Source organism: Hyla sarda, chromosome 2 (genome assembly GCF_029499605.1).
Source record: "Hyla sarda isolate aHylSar1 chromosome 2, aHylSar1.hap1, whole genome shotgun sequence".
Lineage (NCBI taxonomy): Eukaryota > Metazoa > Chordata > Amphibia > Anura > Hylidae > Hyla > Hyla sarda.
This window is the reverse complement of record NC_079190.1, coordinates 38,956,940-38,980,451: the sequence shown is the minus strand read 5'-3', so window position 1 is coordinate 38,980,451 and position 23,512 is coordinate 38,956,940. Positions and strand designations below refer to the sequence as shown.

The following is a 23,512-nucleotide window of genomic DNA, read 5'->3' as shown; positions in this document are numbered from 1 at the left end:
TTTCTATGGTAATGGTCATTTATTAAATGGATTCCCTCTTTTTGTTAGCAAAAATCCCATTTTGTTAGCAAAGTCATGGTAGGGGACAGGAAGCGTTACACAGTTCATAGACGCAGTTCACAGTTAAAGACCCTGTAATACAGATTTAATTCTAATACTTATACATATCTAAATGTTAGGATGACTCACTGGGACCCCAAGTTCTATAATCATTCCATCTTAAGTGTGAATTAAAGGGGTACTCTGCCCCTAGACATCTCAACACTATCCAAAGCATAGGGAATAAGATGTCTAATCGCAGGGGGTCCGGCCACTGGGACCCCCCACATTCTCTAGCCTGACACCACAACGTTCTGAACATTTATTTTCAGAATGCCGGCTGTGCTAGGCTACGGCAGCAGTGGTCGTCATGCCCCCTCCATTTATGTCTACGGAAGAGAGCAGAAATAGAGCCCCACACCGCCATGACCACTTTCAGGAGCAAGTTCAGAAAAGCTTTCAATTGGTCTCCCTAATTCTCAGGACTAAGGCACACAGTGATGTCATAATACAGTGCAGTGTCCTACTACAATGTCCTGCAACACTGGAATATTGGTTGTAGGATATCTGCTTTACTGTTGCCCAAACTGCAGTCAGCATGAAACAGAGACAGGGAGAGTGATTCCAACACACTATGGTGTACTCTAAAAATACTCAGGCAAAAAAAAAAAAAAGCCACTAGGAACACATCCGTGAATGCTTACCTGGGTACCAGTGGCATTTTTAAACTATTATTTTTCTGATATGGCCAAACGTTTCAGAGTAAATCATAGTGTGTTGGGATTTGGGCTTCCTGGACCTGTCCCTTCTGCTTGCTGTTTGGGCAGCTAAAACAAGGAGTAAGGTTCCTTTAATGTGAACTATTGCTACTGCATTGCTTTATGCTGTTCCTATATGATAAAACTGTGTAATATAGTATTATATTGCCACTGACTGTGATTTTTGTAAGCTGAGTGAGGTTACATAGACGCTACTACATTACATTGCATTCAGAAAATTCTGGTGTGTTGGTAGAAACCTCCCTACCCAACCTCTCCTCAGAGGGAGAAAATCATGACCAGTTGAGTGTAGTCTATATTGAAGAAAGGAAGGGTGAGGAGCACCTAACCTTCCACCTTCAGTTAGCTAGGCCTTACTGCCATAAATAAACATAGACTTCTTACAGCACTGGGTAGTGAAGTCACAGAAGTGGTAGAAGTGCCCTTGTACAGCTACTCTCTTTTTTGCTAGATGATTCTCTCTCTTGGAGCAGGAACAGGATTGTAGATAAGGATACCCTATCAGCGGAGACTGGAGGCAGTTCTTAGGTTAAACATCCTGAAATGTCCACACGGTGCCTTAAATACCACAAACAATCAAGAGCTGACTCTGGTTAGACTTTATTAACTTGGAACTGTTAATATAGAAGCAAAGGTCCTAGGTATAACTCATTTGCCTGAAAGATTAAATGAAACTTAGGTGGTGCTAGAGAGAGACACACCCCCAGGAACATGAGAAGACACAGACCTGCATGGGAAGAGTAAGTATGAGTTAAACATCCGCAAACCAGGGGACCCCCTACAGGCTCCACTAGACCAAGGGTAAGGGTAAAAGTCACCTCTGTAAACTCCACAGTGCCCCACATTGCGTGAAACTTGCACATAGCCTTACACTTCTTATAGATACTCTTTTCCAAGTGGACAATAAGTGAGATCCAAACAGTAAGGTCATTAAAGAGGTACTCCACTGGCCAGCGTTCGGAAGTAAATGTTACGAATGCTGTTTTTGCGCTGCGGGGGGCGGCCACGCCCCCTCAATGCAAGTCTATGGGAGGGGGCGTGACTGCCATCACGCCCCCTCCCATAGACTTGCATTGAGGGTGTGTGGCCGTGATGTCACGAGGGGCGTGGCCGACCCCCGCAGCGTGAAAACAGCATTTGGAACATTTACTTCCGAAAGCTGGCCAGTGGAGTACGCATTTAATATTAGGAGGGTTGTATCCAGTACTGAGCTATGAGTTTCCTCGCCTGGTACAATATCCGTAAGATTCCAAGTTGAACCCCACAGGGCTCCCTTCCACAACCTTTTAGACCCAAGAGACATTGTTTAGGGTCCAGTGGTACAATAATTCCATACACTGTAAGAGTAAGCGAAATCACTTCCCTCCAGAAAAGAGCCAAAATATCCCAGTCCCATACCATATGAAACAAATGAGCCCCTGACTTACTACACCGCGGACAATTGGAATCAGAATGGAGACCTAGCCTATGCAGGAGCACTGGAGTGTTATACACTGTGACAATGGATAGCCTCAGAGAGAGATAAAAATGGAGTATGTGACAGAACTGTCGTCCATTCCAAATCCCAAATCTCCCTCCCATTTACTGTGGACCATGAAGGGAAACTGCTTGAGATAACAGAGTAAAAGTTCTTGTTAGAGCCATGAAATAAGTCCAACAGAGTCTGACATATTAAAGCGGTATTCCAGGAAAAAAACTTTTTTTTATGTACCAACTGGCTCCAGAAAGTTAAACAGATTTGTAAATTGCTTCTATTAAAAAATCTTAATCCTTTCAGTACTTATGAGCTTCTGAAGTTAAGGTTGTTCTTTTCTGTCTAAGTGCTCTCTGATGACACGTGTCTCGGGAACCGCCCAGTTTAGAAGCAAATCCCCATAGCAAACCTCTTCTAAATTGGGTGGTTCCTGAGACAAGTGTCATCAGAGAGCACTTAGACAGAAAAGAACAACCTTAACTTCAGAAGCTCATAAGTACTGAAAGGATTAAGATTTTTTAATAGAAGTAATTTACAAATCTATTTAACTTTCTGGAGCCAGTTGATATGTAAAAAATGTTTTTTTCCTGGATAACCCCTTTAAAGGAGTCATCCACCATAAGGGGATTTTAGTACTAACCTGCCAGAACTGGGTATTTCCTGTTGGATTTTCTTCTCTAAACTACACATCCCACAGTTCCATGCTTGAAAGTTGGAGATCACTTTCCTTCCTCCCACACATCAGCCACCCCACCCATTGAAACACAGTGTTTTCTAACCAGGGGACCTACAACTGTTGCAAAATTGAAGCAGAACAGGCTCCCTCTGATTACCTGAATAGTGATGTCAGGTCTTGACGCACTGCACTCTGGGAAATCCTGAGACATGCGTAATTTTGTATGCTGTTAAAAATAAATTATGGTGCGATAATCACATAAGAATTGAGAGAAAACCGTCACACACAGGTACAGACACTATATTATGAACTACACTAACTTTACAGCCCCTGTAGCATAGTCAAATAAAAAAAATCCTGGACTACCCCTTTAACAATAGACTCCAATGCACCCATAGATAAGCTTTTCGTAAAAAGTGTGCATGTACAAAAGTGATGCCTTGAACGAGGCTGAAACGGATACAGGCCAAGTCCTTAGTGGTGGATACGTATAGGATACACAAACAGTTATTTTTTATTGTGATGGTGGACTAGTACATTTGATGTGTATATCTTAGAAAAGCTTTGAGTGACACTATATCACTACACTGCTTAAAGGAGTACTCCGCTGCCCCAGCGTTTGGAACATTTTGTTCCAAACGCTTGGAGCGGGCGGCGGGGGTCGTGATGTCACGGCCACGCCCCTTGTTACGTCACGTTATGCCCCCTCAATGCGAGTCTATGGGAGGGGGCGTGGTGGCCACCACGCCCCTTCCCATAGACTTGCATTGAGGGGGTGTGGCGTCACATCACGAGGGATGTGACCATGACATCACGATCCCCACCGCCCGCACCCAGCTTTCTGACCTAACAATGGTACTGCACAGAGATCACGGGTGTCCCAGCTGCGGGACCCTTTGGATAGGGGATAAGATGTCTAGGGGCGGAGTACCCCTTTAAATAATTATTGCTACAGTGTCATATTTTAGTGACCCCTTATTGTTCCAGGATTCCTCTGGGATCTTCCACATTTCATCTGTGACTGGAAATGTGTGTTGTCCTGTATCCTATATCATTACACTCATATGTTGGAGCCTCAAGCATCAGAGTGTCATTGTCACACTATTGCCCTGGACCCCCAAATGTCTATCTGCCATTGCCTCAGTGTTCTACCACCCTGTATTAAAGCTATAGCCCTAGAATATAAGGTAACAGGGTCATTGTCCTGAGATTCCAAGTATCATTCCATTATCATGAACTCTCTAGTGTCAGACTCCTTGGGACCCCAAAAAGAAATGATTATCCTGGACAAAGTTTACACCTAAAAAATAGAGGATATTGGGAGAGAGAAGAAAAGTCAGATATTGTGTATCAAAATGGTGTGCACCCTCCACCACACCGAAGTGATACACTGACCTGTTAGATAGTTACACGTTGGTGTATAACTGTAATGGTAGGGAAAGTGAAGTGGATTATGGCTGCCGCACTCTGACTGGTATCAGATTCCAGGAAGGAAACCAATATGGATAAGGAACACACAAGCAAAAAACGGTCTTGGAGGTGCTGCTCTAAACCTAAATGCAAATGAAGGACCCAGGCCAGCACACGACAATGTATAGTTTATTGTTTACAGTAAGGACGACGCGTTTAGACACCAACTAGTGCCTTACTCAGGTCCACCAAGAATTCCCCAGAGAGTTCAGGATGTGTTGGGGTACTGGTCCGGAGGTCCTGTGAGTTTGCTGTGCTGCCGTGGTCACAGGACCTCCAGACCAGTACCCCAACACATCCTGAGAACTCTCTGGGGAATTCTTGGTGGACCTGAGGAAAGCACTAGTTGGTGTCAAAACGCGTCAATACTGTAAACAATAAACTATACCTTGTCCTGTGCTGGCCTGGGTCCTTCATTTGCGTTCAAGTTTTGAGCAGCGCCTACAAGACCATTTTTTGCTTGTATGTTCACCCAAAAAAATAGGAGTGTTTTCGTTGGGGTGAGTTAGGAATAATTACCGTATTTTTCGCCGTATAAGACGCACTTTTTCTTCCCCAAAACTGGGGGAAAAAAGTCGGTGCGTCTTATACGGCGAATACACCCCTATCGCGGCGGTCCCTGTGGCCATCAACGGCCGGGACCCGCGGCTAATACAGGACATCACCGATCGCGGTGATGCCCTGTATTAACCCTTCAGACGCGGCGATCAAAGCAGTCCGCCGCGTCTGAAGGGAAAGCGACACTAACTCGGCTGTTCGGGACCGCCGCGATCTCAACGCAGTGGTCCCGAACAGCCCGACTGAATAGCCGGGTTAGTGCTTACAGGACACCGGGAGGGACCTTACCTGCCTCCTCGGTGTCTTCTCCGTTCAGGGATCCCCTGTATGGCCGGCGCTCTCCTTCCTCGTCATCACGTCGTCGCGTATGTGCGTCGGCGTGCGTAACGACTTGATGGCGGCGACGGAGAGCGAGGATACCCGGCCGGCAGCAGAGACATTCCGGAGCGACAGGGACACGGCGACAGCGATGGAGCGACATCCAGGGCAGTGGTGACGGGTCCGGAGCGGCGGGGACACGTGAGTATTACCTCTTATACAGTGGTCTTCAATCTGCGGACCTCCAGATGTTGCAAAACTACAACTCCCAGCATGCCCGGACAGCCAACGGCTGTCCGGGCATGCTGGGAGTTGTAGTTTTGCAACATCTGGAGGTCCGCAGGTTGAAGACCACTATTGGGTTCAAAATCTTTATTTTTTTTAGATTTTGCCCCTAAAAATTGGGTGCGTCTTATACGCCGGTGCGTCCTATAGGACGAAAAATACGGTAAAAGATAAGCAATTTCTGATTTCCAATAATGGCTGAGGGTGGGGGCCGGAGCAAGCCAATGATTATTAATTCACCACGTGTTCTATAATCCTACTGTGTTTTATTAGCTTCAACTTAAAGGACCTCCCCATCTCCTCTGCCATACAATACGTCCGCATACGTAAAAACAGAAATGCGTCAACTTAATATGTTTCTTTACAAAGGCTTTAATATAATGTAAGGCTTATAGTCTACAAAAGATTCCTCTACATTCCTGTCAGGTCTTGTAATGGACGCTGCTCTCCTAAAACATATGTATCTAAGGCCTAGGGCTCTTTTTCAATAGAATATTGCATTATCCATGTGTGGTCTATGTTGCAATGAAGGTTGATAGAAATTGCTACAGTTTGTCTTTAGGGTATTAATCTTCCTCCTGCTGTAATGTTATTCCAGTAAGTTATGGAAGTTTGGCGTCAAAAAAAATTTAAATGATAGAAGCTTCTGTGACTATCTGTGACTAGTCAGAACTTTTAGGACTCCACATGTAGAAAGCAGTAATTTGGCACCTATACAGGTACATGACACCTTGCTGTATTCCGGCCAAATACATCTTATCCCCTATCCAAAGAAGAATGTGTTGCATTGAGGGGGTGTGGCCTTGACATCACGAGCTTTGACCGCCGCTTCTAAAGTGAAAGTGAAACTATCCCGGCTAGTCAGTCGGGCTGTTTGAGACCGCCGCGGTGAAATCGCGGCGTCCCGAACAGCTTACAGGACACCGGGAAGGCCCTTACCTGCCTCCTCGGTGTCCGATCGACGAATGACTGCTCCGTGCCTGAGATCCAGGCAGGAGCAGTCAAGCGCCGATAACACTGATCACAGGCGTGTTAATACACGCCAGTGATCAGCATGAGAGATCAGTGTGTGCAGTGTTATAGGTCCCTATGGGACCTATAACACTGCAAAAAAAAAAAGTAAAAAAAAAGTGTTAATAAAGGTCATTTAACCCCTTCCCTAATAAAAGTTTGGATCACCCCCCTTTTCCCATAAAAAAAAAAAAAACTGTGTAAAAAAAAATAAACATATGTGGTATCGCCGCGTGCGTAAATGTCCGAACTATAAAAATATATAATTAATTAAACCGCACAGTCAATGGCGTACGCGCAAAAAAATTCCAAAGTCCAAAAAAGCGTCTTTTTGGTCACTTTATATACCATTAAAAAATGAATAAAAAGTGATCAAAAAGTCCTATCAAAACAAAAATCATACCGATAAAAATTTCAGATCACGGTGCAAAAAATGAGTCCTCATACCGCCCTGTACGTGGAAAAATAAAAAAAGTTATAGGGGTCAGAAGATGAAATTTTTAAACGTATACATTTTCCTGCATGTAGTTATGATTTTTTCCAGAAGTACGACAAAATCAAACCTATATAAGTTGGGTATCATTTTAATTGTATGGACCTACGGAATAAAGATAAGGTGTCATTTTTACCAAAATATGCACTGCGTAGAAACGGAAGCCCCTAAAAGTTACAAAATGGCGTTTTTTCTTCGATTTTGTCGCACAATGATTTTTTTTTCCGTTTCGCCGTGAATTTTGGGGTATAATGACTAATGTCACTGCAAAGAAGAATTGGTGACGCAAAAAATAAGGGGTTAAAGAAGAACTCCGGCCATTGTGTGGGATATAAAAAAAATAAACCTCTACTTACCTCCAGCACTGTCTACATTGTCCTGCTCCAGTTCCCAGCAGCGATTGTCCTCCTGAAGCTGCAGCATGACTGTCCTCTACAGAAGCACCCGGTCCCAATGTGTCACACTGCAGCTCAGCGAATTGCTGGCACTAAGTGGTTAAGTGGCTACTCTCAGGCAGTTCAGGAGTTAATTTACTCAAAGAGGCCACCATGCAAACATCTAAACTGTACAGTGATATGATCTACTGAAGGTAAGTGTCTAGAAAGTATGTCTCCTCTACTAATAGGCAGGGGCGGACTGACCGGCCGGTCCATTCGGCCGTGGTCCGAAGGTCCGGCCGGGTAAAGGGCCCGCTGCAGCTGCTGAGGATTGAGGACACTTGGCCTGGATCCCCAGTCAGACAAGCACTAATTTCAGATGATGTCTTTCTCTATGTAAATATCCCTGCGCTGCTCCTGCTCTGCAAATCATTAGCACAGACAGACAGCAGTGCAGGGATGAAGAGGACCTGATTGTTGGCTCCGCCCCCAGCACAGGAAGAGAAAGGGGGGACAAGAGCTGACAGGCCTCCCAGGAACACAGAGCGGCTTCATGTGGGGTGAGTGATGTCCCTGTGTGCTGCCTCTCTCCCCTCTGATCAGCAGTATATCCTGGGGCTGGGTGATGTGTATAGTAGTAGCCCAGAGGGGTCACTTTCCCTCCTCCAGTGTCCACAGGTCACCAACAGGTCACATTACCAGAACAATTTTTGGGAAAAATCGCAGCAAAAACGAGGGTAAAACTGCACCATTTTTTCCGCGATTTTGAAAAAATTGTTCTGGTAATGTGACCTGTGGGTGACCTGTGGACACTGGAGGAGGGAAAGTGACCCCACTGGGGCGACAACATGTGAACACACTGCTTGTTTATTTATTTATCTATCATTAACACCTTAGGGATATATTCACATGTACAGGATCTGCTGCATATTTTTTGCTGCATATTTTGTGCAACTGACTTTGCAACTCATTAGCTTCAATAGGTAGCAAAATTAGCTGCAGAAAACATACAGCAGATCCTGTACGTGTGAATGTACCCTAAGTGCTTATTCACATGGATGGATCCGCAGCGTATTTTATGCTGCGAATCCGCCAGCAATGGACCCTACAGTGCTGCCTCCATCTGTGTCTGCTCATAGCGGCAATCCACCGCTATGAGCAGACACGCTTCGAGGTGCATGTTCGCCATGCGCATGCGCAGTATACTCGCACACATCACAGCCGCTCCTCTTGTTCCTTGAGCTAGGCCAAGAGCAGCTGCGATATGTGCGACTATACTGCATGGGCGCGGCGAACATGCACATCAAAGCGTTTCTGTTCATAGTGGTGGATTGCCGCTAGATGGAGGCAGCACTGTAGGGTCCATTGTCGTAAAATACGCTGCGGATCCGTCCATGTAAATGAGCCCTAAGGACACAAGGCGTACATGTACGCACAGTACCTTCTCCCACTCCCTCGGCTAATGCCAGACATCACCAATCAGGCTGATGTCCGAATAGGGGTGGGGCAGAGGTGTGGCCAGGGGCTGACTGGGGGCCCTTACTTTATTTGGTCCGGGGGCCCTGAGTGTTGTCAGTCCGCCCCTGCTAATAGGGGTATGTTGTATGGCATGAGGTAAAAATGACCACGTCCTTTGATTCAGCGGTGAATAGCCGGTGACTGAAAATCAAGGCAAAACCGGGCTGACTAGTAAAAAACTACAGGGGCCACAAACCTTGGTATGGCGTATCTTATTAATAGTCTGCATTGTAAACCGTACAAATCACATCATCATGAGATAAAACCAGATGGCGTATCAAAATGACTTGACTTATGCATTGGATCCAATGGGAGCCTGTAAAACATGGGATTGCTCATGGCGCTGTGTCGGTACTGTGGAAGTCGTGACTTTTGCATTGACTTGCTGGGATGAAGGGAAAAGGACGAATTTGCTGACAGACTGGAGTTCAGCTACCTTTTTTACCAAAATTTGGAGCTCAAAAGAACCATGGGGGTTATCAATTTTACCTGTTGTCAGTTTCTTTTTACCTTTTTTTGTTCTCTGGTTTTTACGGACGTGCGTCAAATGTATCATTTTGGTGCAAATGCAAAATTCTGCTGTGGACAGCGCCATTTACACAGAAATAGCAGTCACAGAGGACAGCTTCTTTTACCCATGAAGAACAGCCATTCCCGAGTCTCTCCTGCAGCTGTTAAGCAAGCGACATGAGTGTTTTTTTTTCGGGGGTTTTGTAGCTACCTAGTCAAATGGAGTGTCCTCGTTACATTCCAAATATTATTTACAAAGTCCAAGAAATTCAAGCAATGGACGAGTGAAAGATTGTGGAAAGATGTGATCGTGTTAAAAGCACGTTGAATTGAGCCTTACCATATTGTTCCTTCGGTATGTGTGTTGTCAATGTCAGAATATTGTTGGCGGTGATTTGCGTCAAACATGTGCCACCTACCGCCAATTTAGCACCAAAGAACAATTGACGCAATTGATAAATTACTGACCACTGCAAAAATCATACACAGGACTGTCAAAGTCCTAGCAAGTTAAAATTTGACAGAGGAGAGAATGCGCCAAACATTGGTGCAAAAAGACACTGCGCCAAAGAAATGCGCCAAAGAAACACAATAAAACACACATAAATCTGTTGATAAATACCCCCCATATGCCCTTACCGAGCACATGAGGGACTCAAAGTAATAGTGTTCTGTGCAATGAGCAGGCGCAAAGTCTACAGTACCTTCACTCCTACCTGGAAATGTTACAGGAATGGCTTATGCCACAGAGGAAGACCTGCCAAACGTAGTCACCTCCATATTCCCATTTGGATGTTCACCGATACCGGAATCAAACTCTACTGGAAAACTGGAGTGGCTGCATCGACAACATAAATTCACCAATGTTGCGCTGGCCTCCATGATCACCAAATCTAACACCTTGTGACTTCTTTCTGTGAAGGCTACATTAAGGACTCTAGCCCCCCCACCCCCACCACCACAGGATGTGACCGAACTGAGACAATCATCTCTGAAACAGAGGAGTCCATGGGGGAGATTTAACAAAATCTGTGTAGAGGAAAATTTGACCAGTTGACCATGGCAACCAATCAGATTGCTTCTTTCATTTTAAAGAAGCCCTTTCGAAAATGAAAGAAGCAATCTGATTGGTTGCTATGGGCAACTGGTGAAGCTGATAAAGCGGATCCACTTCATCACCAGTCGTTACAGTAAGATCCGGCCATGGTCAACTTTTCCTCTGCACAGATTTTGATGAAGCCCCCACCATATCTGACGAGATGCTGGACCATGTCAGGACAGAACTGGACTACAACCTAGATGACTGCTGTGTCATCAGTGGAAATCACTATGAACATTTGGGGTGTATAGATAAAACCTGCATACATAGTGCGTCTTTTCATGTTAATACATTTGTTCTCTTGCTTGTGAATATCGAGGATATCATTTTGCACCATCCTTTTTTAATAATCCTGAACAATTTTTTGTATAATTTTATATGTAGTTAGGAGCAAAGCCTTATTAAATATTTTTGGTTGCACAAAGTAAGAAGTGTAAACACTGTTTTCTCCCTTATGTCTTTTATCAAAGGGAATAAAAGGATACATTAAAGGGGTACTCCGCCCCTAGACATCGTATCGAAAGGATAGGGGATAAGATGTCTGATCGCGGGGGTCCCGCCGCTGGCGACCCCTGTGATCTGGGCTGTGGCACCCCAGACATCCAGGGCATGGAGCGAACTTCCCTCCGTGCCGGATGACTGGCGATGCGGGGCGGAGGCTTGTAATGTCACGGTCACGCCCCTGCTTGTAACGTCACGACCACGCCCCCTCAATGCAAATCTATGGGAGGAGGCGTGACAGTCACGCCCCCTTCCATAGAATTGCATTGAGGGGGCGTGGTTGTGAAGTCACGAGCGGGGCGCTACACCCGACGCACTAAACGAATGCCGGGTGCAGCAGGGATAGGGGATAAGACATCTAGGGGCGGAGTACCCCTTTAAGAGAACCTACTAACAGCCCTATTGTATAAGGGGCCCATTATTGTGTGATTCTCCCATCTGACAATATTAAGAGCTTTCTTTGCTTCTGTGTCACATGATTAAATGAAGAGTTTATTTTTTATTTGTGAAATTTCCTCTGTTGCACGTTCTCTGATGAATCAATGCAACAATGAAACTCTTAAAGGAAGTGAATAAACTGAGCACGAGTCCTCGTATACACTGTGAAATCAAAGGAAGGAGGACAGTGATGAAACCCTTTAATTTGTGCTGTATAGAAAACTGACAAAATGACTGATATCACTTCCAGATTATTCAGACGTCTCTGTCAGACACATGTTTATGTTCATTCTACCAATGTGACCTTATATGGATACAATAATGTATATGGAAGAAGAATATCTAAGAATAAGATCACTAATAAAATCATGGCATAAACGGACTCAAGTCCACTTGAGTTACCTACAGAACCAGAAAGTTATACAGATTAGTAAATTACTTTTATTTAAATATTTTATGCATTCCAGTACTTATCAGCTGCTGTATGCACTAGAGGAAGTTGTGTAGTTCTTTTCTGTCTGACCACAGTGCTCTCTGCTGACACCTTTATCCATGTCAGGAACTGTCCAGAGTAGGAGCAAATCCCCATAGCAAACCCCTCCTGCTCTGGACAGTTCTGTACATTGACAGAGGAAGCAGGAGAGAGCACTGTGGTCAGACTGAAAAGATCTACATAACTTCCTCTGGAGCATACAGCAGCTGATAAGATTTTTATATAGAAGTCATTTACAAATCTGATTCTGTATAACTAATTTCCACCAGTTGGTTTTAAATTTTTTTCCCCTCTGGAGTATCCCTTTTAAAACAATCCTTTAACTTTTCTATTGGTGTTGAATGCCTATAGCCAGTAAACTGGTGTCATGTATAGCCCAATTTCCATTATTTTACAATAAACCTATTAGGAGTCGCGCCGCAGTCAGACTTGCTCGCCGCGGACGCACTCCTCCTCCGCTGCCCGACACTGCCTGTTCTGTGATTCGCATCCCGTGATGCAATCGCATTGAGCCCTCTGTTCCTCACCTCCCTCATCATCCTAGTGTGCTTCCTGCTTTCCGGCGCGCGTCCCCGCCTCCTAGGGCACGTGCGTCGGCTCTGTGAAATTTACAGGGACAATTCGCAATGAATTGGTTTTTGTTGCCCCATGACCTATGAGTACAAGCATTTCCTTTTGACCCTTGCCGGTTCTTTGTGCCTTATCAGCCTTAGAGAAAGCATTCAGTTTTGTGTCTTGCCTTGCTGTGTATCTGACCTTATTGCTACATATCCTGACCTTGCTACTGTGCCGCCTGCCCTCTGACTTCTTGCTACGTGACCTGACCTTGCTACTGTGCCATCAGCTCTCTGGTGAAAACCAGTGGCACCTTAGACTCTGCTCCCTGGTACAGCCCACATCATCATCCACACAGGTACAGCGGATCCACTTCATTGCCAGTCGTTACAGTAAGATCCGGCCATGGATCCCACTAAGGTGCCCCTGCCTAGTGTCGAGGACCTCTCCTCAATTATAGCTCAGCAGTCACAACAGCTAGCTCAACAGGCTCAGCAACTGAATCAGCTGTCCACCATGATGCAGCAGCTCTTTCTGTACAGCAGCAGCAGTAACAGCGGCAATCCGCTCCTGCTGCCCCTTTGGGGACAGCAACTACCGGGGCATCCCTTGGTCCTAAGCTTCGCCCCTCTCTGCCTACCAAGTACGAAGGGGACTTTAAATTGTGCAGAGGCTTCGCCACCCAGTGCTTTTATGCACGTGGAACGTGCTAAAGTAGCTTTCGTAGTGAGCCTTCTTTCTGGTAAGGCGCTGGCCTGGGCTACTCCTCTCTGGTGATCCAGTGACGACCAATATGCAATCTTTCCTTTCAGAATTCCGCAGTGTCTTCGAGGAGCCAGCACATTCTTCCTTGTCAGAAACCACACTCCTGAACCTCCGTCAAGGGGATTCCTCCATAGGCGACTACGCTGTCCAATTCCATACTCTAGCTTCTGAATTGGATTGGAATGATGCGGCCCTGTGCGCCACCTTCAAGAAGGGACTGTCTAGCAGGGTAAAGGATGCCCTGGCCACAAGGTACCCACCATCTTCCCTGACTGAATTGATTCTGCTGGCCACCCGCATTGATGTGCATTTTGCTGAGAGGCAAGAGGAGCTCCGTCAAGAACGTGACCCTGCCCATTCACGTTATCTACCCCGTTTGGCTCCGGTGTTTCAGAGGCCACCTCTGCCTATTTCTTCACCTTCTGCTGAAGAGCCCATGCAGGTGGATCGGCTCACCTGTCTCCACAAGAGAAGACACGCGACGGGAAGAGAATCTGTGCCTGTACTGTGCCAGCCCGGAGCATTTTTGTACTAACTGCAGTCTTCAGCCTCAGCGACCGGGAAACGCACGCAACTAGGGCATGTGGGAGAGGCGTCTCTAGGTGTGAATACTCCCTTGCTTATACATGCCTGTCCAACTCTTTTCCTCTTATGGTTCCTTGTTCCTCATTTCCACTTTTGTGGACTCTAGTTCAGCAGGGAACTTTGTGGATGCCTCACTGGTCCATAAATATCATCTCCCAGTCACACTGCTCGCTAAGTCTCTGTACATCTCCACTATCAATGGGGAGTGCCTGAATTCCACTGTAAAGTTTATCACTGAACCTCTGAAAATTCAAGTGGGTGCTATGCACAAGGAGTGGATCAAGCTCTATGTGATTCCTCACTGTTCTTCCTCGGTCCTCCTCAGTCTGCCATGGCTGCAACGCTATGCCCCGATTCTTGATTGGTGCTCCGGAGAAGTCTCCCGTTGGGGACAGGATTGCCGGAACCGCTGTCACGAGACAATTCAAGTGAAGCATCCTATTCCTTGTTCCTCTCTGCTGGGTCTGCCTTCCCGTATCAAGACTTTGCTGGTGTGTTTTGCGAGAAGCAAGCAGAGGGTCTTCCTCCTCATCAACCCTACGATTGTCCAATTGATCTTCTGCCAGGTTCTTCGCCCCCTCGGGGAAGAATTTATCCTTTGTCGGCTCCTGAGACACAGGTCATGTCTGAATACATCAGCGAGAACCTACAGAAGGGCTTCATTCGGATGTCTACCTCTCCAGCCGGAGCTGGTTTCTTCTTTGTGGAGAGAAAGGACGGTTCTCTCCGTCCATGCATTGATTACCGGGGTCTTAACAAGATCACCATCAAGAACCGCTACCCCCTTCCACTGATCTCTGAATTATTTGATCGCCTATGGGGAGTCAAGATTTTCACCAAATTGGACTTGTGAGGGGTGTATAACCTTATAAGAATTCAGGAAGGAGATGAGTGGAAGACAGCTTTTAATACCCGTGATGGGCATTATGAGTACCTAGTGATGCCGTTTGGTCTCTGTAACACCCCGGTCATTTTTCAAAAATTTGTCAATGACATTTTCTGAGATCTCCTTTACACTTGCATTGTGGTGTACTTGGACGACATCTTGATCTTCTCACCCAACTTGGAAATTCATTGCACTCATGTGAGTCTGGTTCTGGTTCAGAGCAACCGCCTCTACGCCAGACTCAAGAAATGTCTCTTCGAGAAGTCATCTTTACGGTTCCTCGCCAAGACCTCCGAATGGATCCTGATAAGCTGTCTTCGGTTCTAACCTGGCCGCAACCTTCTGGTCTGCAGGCTATTCAATGCTTCCTTGGCTTTGCCAACTATTATCGGCAGTTCATTCTGCATTTCTCCACCCTGGTAGCTCCGATTGTGGCTCTTACTAAGAAAGGTACCAATCCCAAGTCCTGGCTGCCTACTGCAGAGGAGGCTTTTTCTCGTTTGAAGTCGGCATTTGCCTCCGCACCCGTTCTGACGAGACCAGACCTAATGAGCCTTGAAGTGGATGCCTCTTCTGCAGGTGCAGGAGCAGTTTTGACTCAGAAATCCTCCAAGGGCAAAACGGTAACTTGAGGCTTCTTCTCTAAAACATTTTCTCCTGCTGAGAGGAATTACACCATAGGTGATCAAGAACTCTCGCTCTGGAAGAATGGCGACACTTATTAGAGGGAGCAACTTATCCTATAAATATCTATATGGACCATAAACATCTTCTTTACTCAACGACTGACCCCTCGGCAGGCAAGGTGGTCGGTTTTCTTTTCCTGGTTTAATTTTCTCATTCATTTTTGACCTGCACACAAGAATGTCAGAGCTGATGCCCTCTCTTGAGCTTCCGATGTGCCTCCTGATCGTTTGGTTTTGGAAGCAGCAGTCAGTTCAGCAAGTTCCCCCGGGAAAGACTTTTGTACCAACTCGCCTTAGGATTAAGGTGCTTAACTGGGGACATTCTTCCTTATTGGCCAGTCACCCAGGGATACAGAAGTCAACTTTGATCATCACCCGTCATTACTGGTGGACGAACCTGGAACGCAATGTCGCTGACTTTGTCCATTCCTGAGCAATTTGTGCTCATGACAAGTCGCCTTGTAGCAAACCAGCGGGTCCTGGATTTCACCACTGATTTGCCGTCCTCCTCCGGTTTCCCGATCCTTTGGGTGGTCGTTGAACGTTTCTCTAAGATGGCTCATTTTGTACCTCTGCCTGGACTTCCTTCTGCTCCTTAGTTGGTAGATCAATTTTTCCGTCATATTTTCCGCTTCACATAGTGTCTGACAGAGGGGTTCAGTTCGTTTCCAAGTTTTGGCGGGCACTCTGCTCGCACCTCAAAGTCAAATTGGATTTCTCATCAGCATACCATCGGCAAACCAACGGCCAGGTGGAGTGGGTGAACCAAGTACTTGGAGAGTATATTCGCCATTTCATTTCTGTCCGGTAAGACGACTGGTCCGATCTGTTACCCTGGGCTGAATTCTCTTACAATCATCGTGACTCAGAGTCTACAAGTACCTCTCTATTCTTTATTGTTTACAGTCATCATCTTCATCCTCCTCTACTTCCGCCCGCTTCTTCTGGAGTACCAGCAGTTCATGTTTTGGTTCGGGACTTTCAATCCATTTGGCAGGAAACCCGGTGTTCTTTAGCTGTCGCCTCCTCCCGCATGAAGTCCCAGGCTGACAAGAAGAGGAGGTCTCCACCAGTTTTTCCCCCCCGGAGACAAGGTTTGGCAAAATATGTCCGTCTGAAGCAACCTAGTTACAAATTGGGTCCATGCTTCTTACATCCTTTTAAAGTCCTATGCTGCATCAATCCGGTTGCATACAAGTTACATCTCCTTCCTTCCCTGCGCATCCCGATCTCCTTTCACGTCTCCCTCCTCAAGCCATTGGTCCTTAACCGGTTCTCTCTGAAGAATATCTCTCCTGCCCCTGTTTACGGGGCCGCTGAGATGTGTTTGAAATTCAGGAGATACTTGCCACCAAAACCAACTTCCTGGTTGATTGGAAGGGATTTTGTCCTGAGGAGAGGTCCTGGGAACCTGAGGAGAACATCTTAGATCAGGATCTGGTGCTCAGGTTTCTCCAGCCTAAAAAGAGATGGAAACCTGAAGGGGGGGGGGGGGTACTGTTAGGAGTTGCGCCGCGGTCAGACATGCTGGCCGCGGACACACTCCTCCTCTGCCTGGAACTGCCCGTTCTGCGATTCCTCAACTTCCTCGTCATCCCTGTGTGCTTCCTGATTGCCAGCGCGTGTGTTCCTGCCTCCTAGGGTGCGTGCGGCGGCTCTGTAAAATTTAAAGGGACAGTAGGCAATTAATTGGTTCTTGCTGCCCCGTGATCCTATAAGTACAAGCATTTCCTTTTGACCCTTGCTGGATCTTTGTGCCTTATCAGCCTTAGAGAAAGCATTCAGTTTTGTGTCTTGCCTTGCCGTGCATCTGACCTTATTGCTACATATCCTGACCTTGCTACTGTGCCGATAGCCCTGACCTCCTACCTGTCCAGACTTCGTGTTGCCTCTTCCGTCCTGTGCCACGTTACACCTCGGCCGCCTGTGTGGACGAGTCGTATCAGGGGTAGCGACCTGGGTGCCGCCTGCTGCAGCAAGTCCATCCCGCTTTGCGGCGGGCTCTAGTGAAAACCAGCGGCATCTTAGACTCCCCTCCCTGGTACAGCCCACATCATCATCCACACAGGTACTCCGGATCCACTTCATCTCCAGTCGTTACAAAACCCTCAGCAATGTCTCACTTCTTTATTATTAATTGGAGGCAGATACTGAAACATGTTATTTTTCTATTTTCTGGTTGCATTTTTTTAATTTAACTTTTTTGTACATTTTTATGGGGGGGGGGGGGCATATTGCCTGAATTTCAAGTCTGCTCTGTTTACAGCATTCAGAGATATGCTATACAGCAGCCACATGAATATAGGAAACAGTATACTGAAGCTGGCTCATTGGCTTCTGTGGGAAAGTGTTCTAGACATGCTCTGTGACCTATGCAGAGGTCATTGTGGAGAGAAGAGGTGAGCCGTGACATCACCTATTGTAAATGACCTGATCTTGTCTTATCTATATGCTTGTGTCACCTTCCACTGCAATCCTGTTTGTGATGATTTGGATGAGACTGATGAGTTGAGAACAATAAGTGTCAGCATATTATTAGGCTTAGTAGCCACAGCATATTAGTAGGCTTAGGGGCCAGAATGAAAACGAAAATCTTTCATTATTTATTTTAGGATACATAGTAAAATGAAATAGTAGAAACCCAGAATTCACTAAGAATTCGTAAAAAAAATAAGAACTTGATTTTAATAGTAGTTCAATTTCTCATGACACATTCCCTTTAAAAATCAACATACCAATATTAAAACATTGCCACTAGGTGGTCAGAACAGAAGAAAGAAGACCACTTACAGGAGAAAGCCCAGAAAAGGACACTCAATCAGCCCTGGCAAAATTGTAATTGTGTGACCTCCCTCTAGTCATCTTAAATCCTCTTATATAAAAATAAAATTTCAATATAAAAAAGAAGAAAAAAAAACTAAAAAAGTAATAAATCCATCTTTCCCATTGAAAATCCATTAATATTGGAAATTAGTAAATTAGTTACATAGTTGGTAACAATTTTCACAAAAAATGATGCTTCTATATGTTACTCACTAAGTCATGCAGATCCTTAACATGTATTTTTTAATGTGTCTAGCTTCTGTATTTGGCTCGCAAATCCCTCTGTTTTATTGCTCAATCATTCTGACATCCACTGCTTAGGAGGCGTGTCTGAGGTAAGCACTGAGTCCGCCCTCATTCCCCATCCATTCACTTCCTCCCTGAGTCTGCTGTGCAGTGCTGGGTCTCTATATCCAATCACTGCAGGCTGCTCTGTAACCCCCTCCTCTCTGTTTTCATGCTGCAGTCTGATAGGACAGGAGTGAGCACGGAGGAGTGCTAGTCCCACCCTCACTTCCTGGACTTCAGCTGGGACAAAGATGATGCTGTAGCCGGAAAGAATTATGTTGTGGATGGTATGGGGACCCCTAGTGGCCTTTTTTAAAGCCATGATTTCTATAAAAAGGAGAAGATGTTATGAAGTATATTAGAAAGGTTAACGTTTTGCCAAGATGTTCAACATATAAAAAGTTTTTTAATCTGACAACGCCCATTTATCTGAACAGAATTTAAAATGATTTTGTTGATAAATGCAGTCATGGGACTGGAGTTAAAACTGGCCAGAAACTGTGTAGAATTTGGGTATTTAAGAGGGTGTAGTTATAGGGGTACAGAGGTATTAACCCAAATATCCCCCTGCCACATAAGAAGACTCCAGTATCATAAGTGGCACATGGTAGGGGAGGGCCTTGTTATAGATTTTGCATTGAAGCCAAGATGCAATGAATGACACATTTGGGTATTTCCAAAATGTGTTAGCAATGCCCAACATTTAGAATTGGAGCCTTAGGAATGAATAACAGAATACAGAAAGAAAATCAACTTTTCTCCAAAACCTCATTTTAATTGGTCATTTTCTTTACTATTTCCAGAGGTGCTTTCCCTTTCCCTGTCCGTTCCCTTGGGAGGCTGTGCACAGAGCGCACTGTTGTGTTTGGCAATGACAAGCATGAAGCCTCTGTAAACTTTTCAGTAGGAAAAATTCCCACTTAGCTTACACAACGAAGGCTCATACCGGTAATATTATCCGTCTCTTTCCCAAAGGTAGACGAGTTCTCTAGGAAATCCCTATAGAATGAGAAGATATGATCTAGTTAGACTGTAGCCTTCGGGCTTGTGGCTCTATTTACTGGAAATAACTCAACATAAACGCGTACGTCAGCTCGAACAGGTAGGAATGCAAACATCATGATCTGTGATAGAAGGTTGGAAATTATGATACAAAATTCAGGGTCCGTAACCCAAAACAGACATATCCGGGGGAAAGACATTCAAGGAAAAACCTCTAAAGTTTACAAAAAGGGGAGAAATTTTTAGGCTGCTTTCACACTATTAAAATATCTCCGTAATGAACGTCCGTCATAAAAATCTTGAAAATCGGCCATTAAACGGCCGTTAGAAAACCCCATTATAGTCTATGGGATTTTTCTAATAGCCATTTAAACCCGTTATCGCCTGTTATTAATAATGGCCGTTATTTTGTGATGGGCGATAGTAATGGGAGGAATAGTGCATGCACTATTTCTTCCGTTCATTCGCCCATCACAAAATAATAGTCTATGGGATTTTCTAACGGCTGTTTAATGGCCGATCGTCAAGAATTTTATGACGGACGTTCATTACGGAGGTATTTTAATAGTGTGAAAGCAGCCTAAGGTGCTCGCCCTGTCCATAATGGTAAATGAGAAATCAGGAGGAGGTTATTCTTTACTATTAGTTAGAATGGAGAGTCACTGAAAAGAGCAGTTCTGTGTCTGAAGGATTCAGGGTGACTAAGCATTGGATGGGTGCACATTAATATTAAAGGTGTACTCCAGCAAAAAACATCTTATCCCTATCCAAAGGATAGGAGTAAAAATGTCTGATCACGGGGGTCCCACCACTGGGGACCCCCGCAATCTCCAGCGCGACAACCCAGTCATCTGTGCACGGAGCAACCTCAGCTCCATGCTGGATGACTGTCGACTACAGCCGCCACGCCCCCTCCATTCATGTCCATGGGAGGAGGCGTGATGGCTAGGTACTAGCCGTCACACCCCCTCCCATAGAGATGAATGGAGGGAGCGTGGTGTGACATCACGAACACAGAAGCGTCAAACTTCAGTGTTCTCCAGGGGCCGCTGGGCCGGAGATCGCACATCTTATCAGACATCTTATCCCCTATCCTTTGGATAGATAGTAAGATGTTTTTTTGCCAGAGTACCATTTTAATGGGTTCTATGCAGGGGAAAACTGGCAGTGATCTGGGCCTGTGGCAGGACCTCTTACCAACTACTATAATTGTGATACAATTGGTTTTCAATAATAAACTGCATTTGAGAAGCAATTGAAGTGTTTTGCACTTTCAGTTAACTTGTCAGAATAAGCTCTGGTGTGTGTACATGAGGAGTGCTACTCTTTTTGTATGTTATTTAACTTGTATATGGCATTTTTCACCAGTTTTCTCCTTTATCGGGACCATCTTCAGTTTTCAGTTGTCCTAGAGCTAGTGGGTAAAAACCTATCTCTATGATGGCTCCTTTACATTGCACACATATAAGAGGGAATCCTGCTCCCCTATATACCCTCAGAAGCAGCAGCATGGAAGATGTATAGATCAGTACTGAGCAGTGTTATGTGTGAATCCAGCAATGGGATGAGAATTAGCACTACACTACAATCTGCTATAGCCTCTCCTTATGTCTCTGTCTGCCTCTGTCTCTGACTGGTGACTGCCTCTTCATCTTGCCATAGACTTCTATGTGCAGCTGTAACCTGATACTTTAGTCAGCCAATCCATACAGAATTGAGCAGTTTTTTGGGTGAATGATGAGTCTTGGGGGGGGGGGGGGGGGAGAGGGGCGGCTGAAGAGTATCCTAAATGCTAAATATAGAGAAAGAGATATTTTTGTGTGATAAGATACATTACAACATTTTTAACAGTCGCTTGTTGTCTCACTCCTGACACCGTGTGTAAGTTATAAGCCGGAGAATTGCGCAGCATTAAGCTTGTCTCCCCGTCCGCCCAGCAGATCTAACCTTTTGGCTGCATAAATTTGTATAGCTAAAAGGTTGGATTTGATTGACAGGTAGGGCGTGAGCCGAGCGCTGCTGCAAACTTTCCCGGCTTATAACTAGAGATCGAGGTGGGTCTCAGGAGTGAAACCTGGTGCGATCAAAACTTTTGACATGTCAGGGCAACATGTCAAATGTTTTTAAATGATAGTACCCCTTTAAGGATCCTTTAGCCCCTTTGGCTCTTCACTAATGCTCTGTCTTTCATTTCAAGGATCTATGTAATACTAGGTAAATATGGAAGTAACCGTCAAACTTGAAGCCTTGATGCAAAATCTATAACAAATTAAGGCCTCCTCCAACACCAGGGCTGAAACTTACTGCTCCTTCCCAGAGCTGAACTCCTGCGGATAACCTCATGCTGCATGATACTCATCCCGCTCTGTATCCATGAGACCTGGACTGCCTCATAGACTTAAAGGGGTATTCCAGGGAATACCCCATATCAACTGGCTCCCGAAAGTTAAACAGATTTGTAAATTACTTCTATTAAAAAATCTTAATCCTTTCAATAATTCTCAGCTGCTGAAGTTGAGTTGTTGTTTTCTGTCTGGCAACAGGGCTCTCTGCTGACATCTCTGCTTGTCTCGGGAACTGCACAGAGTAGAAGAAGTTTGCTATGGGGATTTGTTTCCAAACTGGGCGGTTTCCGAGACAGGTGTCATCAGAGAGCACTTAGACAGAAAAGAACAACTCAACTTCAGCAGCTCATAAATACTGAAAGGATTAAGATGTTTTAATAGAAGTAATTTACAAATCTGTTTAACTTTCTGGAGCCAGTTGATCTATAAAAAAAAGTTTTTTCCTGGATAACCCCTTTAACGTGACAGAGCCGGGAGAGAACACACTGAGCCAGCAATTTTCCTGGCTTGTTCTCGTGATTAATTGGGGTCTCAACACTCAGACCCCGACCAATGAAAACTTTTGATATGTCTCTTTGCCATATCAATCAAAAGTTTTTTGCTTGTAGCTTTAAATGACAGTGTCCATTTAATGGATTTATTCCGAAATTAGTAGATACCTCTGTTTTGGCCTTTGAGCCCATTTAAACACTCCACCAGTTCCTACAGCCCACGTGCATTTCCCAGGGCTAGGTACTGACAGGTTGCTGATGCACTCAGCCCATATAGACTCAGTGGTAGCTTGGACAGCAGACTACAAGACACCAACCTCCTTGGCAGCACCTATCTAGCTCCAGAACAGTAGAAGCAGTCACTGCAGCACTGCTGCTTCTTCACCTGCAAAAAACAACCCTCCTGTTCTGCTCCACACAAGTCTTAAAGGGGTACTCCACTGGAAAAAAAAAAATGTTTTAAATCAACTGGTGCCAAAAGTTAAACAGATTTTTAATTTACTTTGATTTAAAAATCCTAACCCTTCCAGTACTTATCAGCTGCTGTATGTTCATGAGGAAGTTATTTTCTTATTAAATTTCCTTTCTGTCTGACTGTGCTCTCTGCTGACACCTCTGTCCATGTCAGGAACTGTCCAGAGTAGGAGCAAATCCCCATAGCAAACCTCTCCTGCTCCAGACAGTTCCTAAAATGGACAGAGGTGTCAGCAGAGAGCACTGTGGTCAGACAGAAAGGAAATTTAAAAAGAAAAGAGCTTCCTGTGGAGCATACAGAAACTGATAAGTACTGGAAGGATTAAGATTTTTTAATAGAAGTAATTTACAAATCTGTTTAACTTTCTGGCACCAGTTGATTTAAAACAAAAATGTTTTCCAGGGGAGTACCCCTTTAACTCCACCTGACCTACAACATACCAGTCCCGTCAGCCATTGCCATGATGTCCAAGCCCAAAGCCTACTACACTTCTCCCTGATTCTCTCAAGGTTGTCTCCTTACTCTCTCCTGGTGACACCATGTATGCCCTACTCCCAGAACTAGGCCCATTC

At 45.2% G+C, this 23,512-nt stretch overlaps 1 protein-coding gene across 1 annotated transcript in view; it reads left to right on the top strand.

Annotated features, from left to right (window-relative positions):
- Positions 1 to 8,013: 8,013 nt before the first annotated feature.
- Positions 8,014 to 23,512, top strand: part of LOC130358388 (matrix metalloproteinase-18-like) — a 36,301-nt gene continuing 20,802 nt past the window's right edge. The window contains exon 1 of the mRNA XM_056561574.1: positions 8,014 to 8,040. The gene's annotated coding sequence lies outside the window, so the exon portion shown is untranslated. The remainder of the gene's footprint in view (positions 8,041 to 23,512) is intronic.